Below are 11,991 nucleotides of genomic sequence, written 5' to 3'. Positions count from 1 at the left end.
AAATGTACTCATTATCTTGCCCATGTAATTGTAACCCCTCTGTACAGTATTTTCACAATAAAAATAATTTAAAAAAATAAATAAAATATATTAATATCTTGAAAATAAAAGGAATGTGCTCGTTATCTTGCCCATGTAATTGTAACTCCTCTGTATGATATTCTCACAAATAAATAAATAAAAGAAAAACGAACTTTACGACTTTGGCAGGGGGGTGAGAAGGGGGGGAGTGTGGGTGGGGGTGGAGATGGGAAGGGATGGGAAGGGGAAGCAAAGGAGGAAGAGGCAACAACGCTTGATAAGAAATGTATTTATAACCCCTCTGCATGGTATTTTCACTATATATATATATATATATATATACCATTAAGTACAAACAGCATAGGTGGTGGAACAAATAGGTGATAAAAACATTTCCCCATCTCTGCACCCTGGCCCAGGCACAGATATTCCTGCACAAAAAGGAATGAACCATCATTTTGACAAAATAGATATACAAATAACTCTACTAATCCACTTCTAACTGAACATTCCACATTTCTCTTCCTCCATCCTTCCTCCCTCCTCCACATAAAAAAAAAGAAAAAAAAAGACTGATTTCTAAAATTCACTTGAAAGAGCCTAGAATGGCCCAAAGTTTACTACAGATACTCCTGTAGTGTGAACAAGCACCTTTGGAGGACAGGCCTTGAGGCGTCAAGGTGCAGGGCTTTCTAGTGCCTTTCCCTGATTTCTGGCAGAGGGACAGGCTTGGAAAGGGGGAAGAAAGGCAACCCAGGCAGACTTCTAACCAGGGCTCACATAAATCACCTCTAGCTTTTATGGGGGTGGGGGAGGGGAGGTGCAAAGGAAAGCCCTGCTAAGACACATTCAGTACAAGCTCTAAACTGGTCTTTGATTTGAATCTGAAAATCTTTTGAATGACCCAATCCCCAGCCCCAGGCTTGCCTTCAGAAAGGTCAAGTTTAACCCCATTTTTTTCCTGCCAGAATAACTAAAGCCCCAAAAGTCCAGAAGAGTGAGGCAGCACACTGGAAGATGATGTCTCTTCTGATGCTGGAGAGGCAGCCAGAGCTGGAGACACCAATGGGTCAGTATTAAGCTGCCCACCCCCAAACTCTAATGCCCATCACACACAATCCTCTGGATTCCCTCCCCCTGCCAAAGTCCAAGCTGTATCTGTGGGGAGCTTCATCCATAGAACTCATTTGTTGGGGCTTTCTTGTAGATGGGCTTCTTCCCCAGGTCATAGCTGCGCTCATCCTTCTTCTTCATGTGGTATACCAGCAGCAGGATGAGGAACACAGCGAAGAGGATGTCCACAATGCCACCCATGATCAGAGCTGCCAAGACTTCTGTTCTCTCAAAGATGTTGTTGCCCTGGGAGGTGCTGGACATGGACACTCTGTTGAACACATCCTCATCCCCATAAAAGGGTGTGATATTCTTAGGGATGACTTCGTTCTGCTCTAGTTCCCCAGTTTTGGTGGGAGCCCACCTCCCAGGCCCTTCCCTCTCTGGGATGTAGTCATTTAGGGGCAACAAGGGTTGGATCACTTCAGGGAAGGTCCTATGGTCCTTTTAGTCATCCATATCTCCACAGCCTGACATCTCAAAGTCATCGCTGTCTTGCCCAGCTCTCCAATATCCTCATCATCCGGGAGGTCTTCAGAGAAGTATCTGCCTTCCAGGAGATCCTGAGAATCAATGACTTCAGTCTCTTGGATTGACTCGGCGATGGTGCATGAGTCTGCATATATATCTTAAACTTTTCTTTAGCTCTCCTTTTTTTGCGGGGGTGGTGGTGGTGAGGCTTGAACTCTGGGCCTGGGCACTGTCCCTCAGCTCTTCAGCTCAAGGCTAGCACTCTACCACTTGAGCCACAGCGCCACTTCCAGCTTTTTTCTTTTTGCTTATGTGGTGCTAAGGAATCGAACCCAGGGCCTCAGGCATGCAAGGCAAGCGCTCTACCACTGAGCCACCTTCCCAGCCCTTAGCTCTCCTTTTTAATGTCAGAGCTTTGCAATTGGTATGCAATACCTCCACCACCCCAGCGATCCACTCAGCCCTTTTGGACTTTGGTTTTATTGAAAGGGAACTCGAATGTATTCTTGAAGTGACCTAAACAATAGTCATCAAAATTCCTACCACATTCAGCACAGAAACAAGGAAGACAATATCATTAATCTTATCATATAAGAAAATCTCCAATTTGCCAAAGCTATCCAGAAGTCAAAAGAGCAATGCTGAATTAGTGTGACACCTGCTTCCAATTATACTAGAGAGCCATAGTAACATAAAATTTTTTTTATCATAAAACCATATCTATGTGTAACAGGAGACTTAGAAATACTCCCAATCAACTACATTCATCTGATTCTTAGAGTCATTGTCCAATCCTACATTGCTGGAAGTTGGCACCACAGTAAATGGTGGCACTGTGAAAACTGAGTATCCATATGACAAATGCTTAGACTAAATCTTACCTTTCATATTCTACAAAAGGATAAAAGTCAAAATTCATCCCAATTCTGAATAGGAAATGAGGATTGGAAAATTGCAGATAAAGTCATAGTGGAAACACTTCAAGATATAGGCATAGAAAAACTTCCTTATAGGATACAAATACTTCACAAAATAATAGTAAAAGCTATGCTCTGGATTGGGCACAGTAGTGGAATCATTTGTTTCACACACAAAACCAAGGATCCAATCCTCAGCATAGTTTACAAATGTGATTTCATCAAAATTAAAAGTTTAGCCAACTAAGCAGGGAGACTCACACCTGTAATCCTAGTTACTCAGGAGACTGAGATTTGAGGAGCGTAGTTCAAAGCCAGCCAGGACAGAAAATTCTATGACACTTATCTCCAAGACAAAGAAACAATAGATTTTTTTTTGTTGTTAACTTTGCTGTCACCAATGTACTGTATCTAGTTCTTTCTTCTTATTTTATTTCATTTCTCTTTCTCCATTGGTTTATTTCTAGCAGTCACTGATTTGATTTTGGTACCCTGTATCTTGTATAGATGTTTATCTGATTTGGGGATGGGAAGGGGAATAACAAAATGCTGAAACAAGTACCAAGGATGACCCATTGCAACAATGATACTAACAAGACACTATATCAGAAAAGAACTTTACAACTTGTGTGAAGGGGAGATAAATGAGGGAGGGAAGGGATAGTAGGAGAAAAAGAAGTGGGTAACAATGTTCTACAAAAAATATACTCATTACTTTACTCGTGTAACTGTAACACTCTGTACAGCATCTTTACAATAAAATAAAAATAAATAAAACATCTCAGAAAGCAACTTTCTTGAAGAAACTAGCCCAAAGATATCTGTGAAAATAATGAAAATAACTGTAAGATAACTATGCATATACCAATTTATTTCTTGTTTTTTTAATTCAAAAATCTTTAGAAATAAAAAATTGTACAGAAACCAGAAAAAATACGTAAAAATTAAAAGACAGAATTACAGATATGGGAGGAGAAACAGCATATTGGATGAAACATAATAAATGCTTACAAATAGTGAGGGTGATGACAATCAAAGTACATGGCATGCAATATAGAAAAACAGTAAGGAAACAAATGGTTACCACAAGTCCAATATTGTAGTAAATATTGAAAAATATTGCCATAACACCTACTAGTGTGTCATTGAATTCATTGCTTTCTACCAGTGATATCTCATTGCCATGCTGCAATTATCTATATCAAAGACTTCATAGATGACACATAATAATCTTTAACTTTTTTTTTTTTTTGGGTCCGGTTGTGGGGCCTGAACTCTGGGCCTGGGCACTGTCCCTCACCTCTTCAGCTCAAGGCTAACGCTCTACCACTTGAGCCACAGCCCCACTTCCAGCTTTTTTCTTTTTGCTTATGTGGTGCTGAGGAATCGAACTTAGGGCCTCGAGCATGCAAGGCAAACACTCTACCACTGAGCCACCTTCCCAGCCCCAATAATCTTTAACTTTTAATACACATTAATTTGATGAAAAAGATCATAGGATAAAAAGACCAGACTTCTCTGATTTCCACCAGCAGCCCTTGCATATCTGTAAGTAGCTGAGAAACATCCATCATCTGCATCCTTAACATTTTACATCTGTATAAGTGCACTAACAAAGATAATCAAGGGTATCAAGGGAAGGAAAATCAGGTGAATGTGGAAAAGTGGAGGAATTTAAGAAAGACAAATATCTATGATTGGCATGAAGGATTAGGGCATTTACAATTTTTTTCCAAAGCAGTGAAAGAATTTCTGATCCTGTCATCTCTGCCTCCACAGTCTATCCTTTTTACACCAGCACTGGAAAAATGTGGGAACCATTGCTATAGGCAATGACATTCTGTTGCAATAGGAATCAAACAGGGATGCTGGAGTAAAGTGGAGAGTTCAGGACCTTGGAAAGAAGTTACATAAAGAGAAACCAGAGACCTTGCCTCCACCCTGTAAGCAGAAAATCACTCCATAGTACACACAAATTAAACAAGATATTTCCTGTGTATCTCATGTCCTGATGAGAGTTTGGTGAAGACGATATAGAAAGCATGGTTGTGAGGCCCCAGGGTTTCCTCAAACACTTCCCAGCCTTAGAACAAAGGAGTAAGTGGAAGTAAAATTATGGAGCAACTACTTACGGTGTGTTTGCTTCATCATGGAAAGCTTCGCTGTTACTGCGATCTGTTCCCAAAGTGTAGAGAGGGAAGAACCCAGCAATCATCACATCTCCATCCATGTGTGCCCTGTGCTTCATTCTAGAAAAGCAGGCAGTGCCTGCTAAGGAGCTGACAAGGAGTGGAAGCTGGAGAAGAAGGAGTGTGGAAATCAAAGGGAACATCACTGAAGCATCTGCCAAGCCAGAATTCTGGTTGGAAGAGAAGCCCGTGGGATCAGGTAGAGATATATAGCTTGTATTTGTGTCTATGTGTATATGTGCCTTTTTGTTGAAAAGGATGTCTACTCAGCTTCTGTCATTGTAACCTTCAGCATTTCCCAGTAGGAATGTGGAAAACTCCCAGCCCTGTGGTTCTGCATCTGAGGCCCAGAATCTGGGAAATAAACACTAGTTGGAAAACATATTTTCCAGGTCTCTCTACCCCAGGTGTTATGCTTTCATCCAAGACCATAGAGAGACTACAGAGAATCCTGGGATGAAGTTTTCTTGTTAGATTTGATTGCAAACCTGGATTAGAAAATGATTTGTTTGAATTCTATTAAGGATGATGCAACTGGAAAACATCAATAGATACCATTTCGGGCAAAAGGTGAGATGTTGTCAAGGGCTCATGCTAGGAAAATGCCAAGCAAACCCATTAGGGCATCATACTCAAAGGACATACTCAATGTCCAAAACAGCCATAGAACATTGCTGGTTGACCCAGGCCAGTTTCAATAAGAATCCCATGCAGGAGACTCCATAAAAGTGTTCTTCTGTGATTGCCTGGAGAATGAATGATCATCTTGAATTTGGCAGTGGCCCATGGCTATCTCATGGCCATTGCTGGAGCTGAGTTGCAGAATGATATTCTGAACTTTGGCCTTCATAACTGGCAATATCACTGGACTTGCTGAGTACATGGGTCAATATAATGCCATGAACCATTGATACATTCAGTACTTTAGGTGTCTGTATTTATACTTTTCTGAGAACCTGTCCCTGTGCCTGTGCAAACCCTTTCTCCTCTATCAAAACCACTTCTATATTTTCTATTACTCAGATATATTGGTCATAGAATTTATACAAACTACACAATGGTCCTTTAGCAATAGCCCTAAACTATAGTGAATTTTTCTGTACCAGGCTAGTCTGTTGAATGCATGCTGTAATACATTTGCCTGTAATCATAAAAGAACAGAAAGTGCATTTGAGAATAAATCAAGGACAGAACCATCTAATGATGTGCTAACTCATATACTGTACTATGGATCACGCTAACACAGCATGCTATTAAGAAGGGGAAACAATGGAAGTCTGGGTGATGGACTTACAGAAACTTTCCATACTTTCTATTCAATACATTTGAAAAGCTAATGGGGCTCTGAACAACCTGTGTTAGTTGTGAGACTACCAAATATGCTAATGAGGTTGTACATAACCTTAATCATTTTAATACATATTGCAATAAATAGAATTTTAACACATATTTTATACTCTTTATTAGTGATTGTTGTAGAAGTTTTCACTTGGACATTTCTACATTGTAAGGTCCATTCCTGGATGGTAAGCAGACCCTGCCCAGTACCTGCAAGAGGTACCTGGAAGAGGTCACATCTGCATCTGCTGAAGTCACATCTGGATCTGATGTGGTCACACCTTTCTCCCACCTGGTCCTACCTCCTCTTACCTGGTCCCACTTCCCTTTACCTGAACACACCTTTCTCCTCCCCTCTCCTAGATAAGGCCTAACCCAGAGCCAGATGCCCTCATTGCCAGCCATGTGGAGTGCCAAACTGGCCTGGTCCCAGCAGGTCTACTGAATAAACTTACCCCTTACCTGAATACCACATACGTGGTGCTGTTCTTTCTCGGCTACCTCTTTTTATAAACCTAACCTAAATGGTGCTGAAACCTCTCCATGAGGCAACAAAGAGTTCCCTGCTGGAGCTGCTAGACTCCACAAAGCCCATTGACATCCCATTTAAAGTTCTGAAGCAAGTGCTTCTTCGGGCTCCAGCACTGGCTTTACCCAACCTTAAGGAACCCTTTATACTCTATGTCACTGAGAAGTGAGGAATTGGCCTTGGGGTTCTTGGACAAATGTCAGGCCCCTCCTTTAGACCTGTGGCCTACCTCTCAAAGCAGGTAGACCCAATGGTAAAAGGATAGCCAGCCTGTCTTCGAGCTTTGGCAGTAGCAGCCACCATAGTACAGGAGAGCACAAAACTCACTTTTGGTCAACCCACTACCATTTGCTCTCCCCACAGACTAAAGGACCTTTTGTCTCATAAATCCCTGTTTTCCCTTTCCCCTTCCCGCCTACAGCTGTTTCATGTTACTTTTATTCAAAACCCTGACTTCTCACTGGAAAGCTGCTCCCCACTCAATCCAGCCACCTTGCTTCCATCCAATTCTAACCCTCTTTCCCATTCCTGTACATAGACCTTGGAGGAATTCACACCCCATTTTACAGGTATCTTGGAAACTCCTCTTCCTGGCCCAGAAGACACCTGGTACATCGATGGCAGTTCCACATCTACCTCTTCAGGAAGCCAGAGTTGTGGGCTATGCCATCGTTAATAACTGTACCATTCTTGAAAGCAGCCCTCTGCCCCCTAGCACTACCTCACAAAAAGCAGAACTTATAGCGTTAACTAGGGCCTTAATTTTAGCCAAAGGTCAGAAGATTAATATTTATACAGACTCAAAATATGCCTATCATATTCTCCATTTGCATGCAGCAATCTGGAAGGAGCATGGCTTCCTGACCACCAAAGGGACTCCCATTACTAATGCCTCACTTATTCTTAAGCTTTTTCTAAGAAGCTGTTTCCTTCCCCCAACAGGTAGTTGTCATTCACAGCAGGGGACGCCAGATGGGATTGGATGCCATTACAGTTGTCAATTCAAAAACAGACTGGAGGCAAAGCTAGCAGCCCAGGGACAACTTCCAGCTCCTTTGCTTCTGGTATTGTCTTCAATACAACCCTCTTATACCCCACAGAAGCTCGAGGAACTTACCCACCAGGGAGTCTCCCAGGAAGCACAGGGATGGTGGTCCCTGGAAGGATGAGTTGTTCTTCCTGAGACACAAGCAGACAGCTTTCTTTCCCAGGTTCACCAGGCACTGCCATTGGATATAAGCCCCTCCCATCTTCTTAAACCTTTAATCCATTGCCCTAGCCTAACTACCTGACTAAAGGCTATTACCCAAGCCTGCCCCACATGTTCTCTTACCTCCTTACAGGGTGGTGGTCTCTGACCAGCTGCATTCCCCACACACCAAGCACGGGGACATACCTCAGAGAAGACTGGCAGATAAACTTCACTCACATGCCCAGATGTAAGGGGCTGAAATACCTTTTCAGGATGGATCAAAGCCTATCCCACAACATCAGAGACTGCTGACACTGTTGCCTCTGTCATTAAAAAAATTATTCCTAGGTTTGGCTTACCCAGGTCACTTCAATCTGATAATGGACCTGCTTTCATCTCCAAAGTGACTCAACAGGTGGCATCCTCTCTAAACATCCAGTGGAATCCACATTCCTTATAGGCCTCAGTCTTCTGGAAAGGTTGAAAGAGCTAATGCGCTCCCCCCCCACAACACCCCCACTTTCGTGCCTCTTCCCGTAGACCTACTTTCCTCAGCCCCTTTGAGTTAATGTATGGAAGACCTTTTTTTCCTAGGTAATTTCCCTACTGACAATACAAAGACTCCATAATAGACTACCTTCCCATCCTAACTTTTCTTAGGCACATGTTATGCCAACATGCTGACCAGTGTCTCCCTCAGCCTCATCAAAGCCCCTTTCCCACTCCCCCAATTTTGCCTGGTGATCAAGTGTTTCTCAAGACTCTTAATCCATCTGGTTTACACCCTAAGTGGACAGGCCCTCACCAGGTTCTGCTGACCACCACCACAGCAGTTAGGCTCAAGGGACAGCCACAGTGGATTCACCTGTCAAGAATAAAAAGGGCTCCTGCTCCTACCCCTTCTATACCAACACTGACTTCCGCTTCCACTGTTCCCTGCTTGGGCCTACCAAGGTAAGACTATCTCGCATCCCTGAAGATCCAGATGAGTAACACTGAGGTAACTGCTCTCCTCTCCACACACCTCACTACCTCATCCCTTAGGTCACCTCCAAGCCATGGACTTCCAATCTTTTCAGTAATATTTTTCCTTTTCATCTTTGTCCAGCCCCCTGCCTGAGAAGACTTTCTCCAGACTTCATCCAAGAGACTCACTTCTTGCAGACATCATCTAAGGACTCATGCCACCAAGGGACAGCTGCTGTTCACTGCCTTCTCTGGGAGGGGACCAAATATCAGCCTTTTACCTCTATTGTCAACACCCTTTGCAAGCAGGAAGTAGCCAGAGAGAATCTTTGCCCTTTTTCATAATTATCAAAAGGCTGGAATGTTAGGTCTGCACAGGGACACCTCCCTACCTCTTGGCTAAGTTTCTGCCCAGCATCTGTTACCTAGGTAACTGGCAGACCTGGAAGCAGTCACCTTCCCTTCTTGCTAGGTCACATCCTGGGCTACCTCTGGTCACATGCTTCCCCTCTGACACTAGGAGGGTCCCAGACCTTGAGGTCACATCCAGATCCAGTGTGGCCACACCTTTCCCCCACCTGGCCACACCTCTTCCTGTCCCTAGCCTAGATAAGTCCTGTTCAAGAGGTGAGTCAGACCCCTCTTCTTCCCCTCTGCCCCCCCCCTTTCCTTTTCAGCCATGCCTCTCCACCATGCATGGTAGGGGCAGCAGTTGGGTAAATAAACTTCTTTTCCTGCCTGAATAGTGCATGGTGTTCTCTTTATCGGCTACCTAAGGGGGAAACCTACCTATTTAATATACCTTACATATGGTGCTGTGACTCACATGGGGTTTTTGAGTTGGAAATGTTAAAATTTCTTAACCACCCCTTTTCATGAACCGAACTGCCTTGAGACACCACATGAGACTTTTCATCAATACCATTGCTGGCCTTCCCATCCATGTCCACACCACTTCTCTACTCTGGTGAGTGAAACTACTCTCTAAGGTTCTCTGTTGCTCAGTCTCTGTTCAGATGTGGCGCCATGCCAGAGAGCTCCTATGGCCTTTAGCCGAAAGGCTGGTCACCTCCGAAGCCGAAGGGCGCTTGGTTTTGGGGGCTTGGCCATTTCTCTCTAGAGGACTCTGGGGGAAATTGGGAGGCCACTTCTGCCTGGTCAGCTCTCCTTCACTCACCAGACTGACTCTCCTACACATTTAATGGGGTGCTGCAAATCACACCCAAGCCATGAAACCCCTTTGAAATGCCTCCTATGTTCCCTGGAAAGCCAGAGTGCCTAATTTTTATGCTATTCTCAGTTTTAAACAGTTTTTGCCACTGCAATGGTAAATGGTCAGAAGTCTGTTTACTTTCAGGCTTTCTTTTCTCTCTCTCTGCCAATCATATCTAACTTTCTCTATCTCTCCCTTTCTCTTTTCTACAACATTTTGGGTTGTGCCTTGGAGTGTGACGCAGGCTGGGTCCCAGGGATCCCCCTCTAGGTTCCCTCCCAAAGGCTAGCCATTCTAGCTTTGAAAATTGTCAGAGTTCCCATTTGTTTAGGTTTTCTTTGCATTTTTTCATAAATTCACCATCTTGAGTTTGCCATCTTAGCATCACATGGTGGGTTAAGGATTGTATCTCATCTGACTCTTAACCTTCCACTAAGCTTACTAATCCATCCATCTATTCTAAGGTGCCTTGCTAACAAGTTGCTCTTTTCACAGGCCCTGGTAACTGATGCCCAACCATCTGATGTGCTTTGTTAGCAAAGATGTCTAAACATTGTTGTCAAAAATTTTAGGTTTTGAGTTTTTCCCTTTTTGTTTTGTGTTGTGTATTCTACTACTGACTATGTGGTTCTAAAATACTGGGCATATCTGTGCTAAAATTCTCATCACATCTAACAAGTTTTGTCATTGCAGAATATTTGTTGGTCAATTCTTGATAAGAACCAGGTAAACTCTACTTATTCTACTTGATCTTCTTGTTGCTTTAATTGGAAATAATAAAGGGCTTTTGTGGCAAAGACTGCAGTTCACAGCCAGCCCGGGCTGAAAAATCCCTAAGACTCCATCTCCCAACTGACCTGCAAAGAGCCAGGCTAGAAGCATGGCTCAAGATTCTTATCTCGAACCAGCAAACACTGCAAGTGGTATTATAACTCAAAGTGATAGAGTGCTAGCCTTGAGCAGAAGTGCTCGGGGACTTTGAATTCAAACCTCCTTGAATACCAACTGGGACAAGCCATTCCAGTAATGAGCACCTAGACTCAGCCAGTCTGGGGAACAAGGGAACAAGGAGTAAGAGGACATGATGTCATATCACCAACTTTGTGCCTGCCCTTTCAAAATTAACTAGAGCCAGGAGGTCAATAGAAGAAAGAAGCCTGCACCTTTAATGCCCATACCTGTCTATCTATTAACTGGACAGGAATTTATATTCTTGTCTTTGTCACCTGACTTCTCCTCTACCTAGTAGCTAGATGTCAGAAGCAGCTAGGGACATTTCTACCAACATTTTCAGCCCCAAGTCCTTCCTCTCGCCATTTATTTGATCTCTAGTATTTTTTTTTCAGTCCCTCAATGCCTCATGAGACTTCTCCAGACTTCATCTAAGGATTCATGTCTACCAAATGACTGCTGGTGCCTGCTGCCTTCTCCCAGATGGGACCACATCTCAGTCTTTTACCCCTAATGTTGACGCCCCCTTGTCAGCAGGAAGTAGCCAGAGAGAATCTGAGCTCCATTTCATGATTATTAAAAGGCTGTAATGTAATTTCCATTCCTGGATGGTGAGCAAACCCGCCTAGTACCTGTGTTATCTAGGCAACTGGGTCACCTAGAAGAGGTCACATCTGCATCTGCTGAAGTCACATCTGGATCTGATGTGGCTACACCTTTCTCCCACCTGGTCCCACCTCCTCTTACCTGATTCCACTTCCCTTTACCTGAACACACCTTTCCCCTCCCCTACCCTAGATAAGGCCTAACCCAGGGCCAGATGTCCTCTTTGCCAGCCACATGGAGTGCCAACCTGGCCTGGTCCCAGCAGGTCTACTGAATAAACTTACCCCTTACCTGAATACAACATATGTGGTGCTGTTCTTACTCGTACCTCTTTTTATAAACCTAACATACATGTTCATGCAATTTGTTCTGATCTGATTCAAACCATCCATGACATTTTCATCCACTCCTTCACTGTTTCATACAGGTATAATAACTACATTGACATACAGGTACAATAACTACAGGTATAATAACTACTACAT

At 43.4% G+C, this 11,991-nt stretch overlaps 1 pseudogene; it reads right to left on the bottom strand.

The window, feature by feature from the left end:
- Positions 1–1,191: 1,191 nt before the first annotated feature.
- On the bottom strand, positions 1,192–6,881 carry LOC106001336 (annotated as a pseudogene).
- Between the last annotated feature and the right edge of the window lie 5,110 nt (positions 6,882–11,991).

This window comes from Dipodomys ordii, unplaced genomic scaffold (assembly GCF_000151885.1).
Source record: "Dipodomys ordii isolate 6190 unplaced genomic scaffold, Dord_2.0 Scaffold288, whole genome shotgun sequence".
In the NCBI taxonomy this organism is placed as follows: Eukaryota; Metazoa; Chordata; class Mammalia; order Rodentia; family Heteromyidae; genus Dipodomys; species Dipodomys ordii.
Note: the sequence above shows the minus strand (reverse complement) of the source record. Positions and strands in the feature narration are given on the sequence as shown.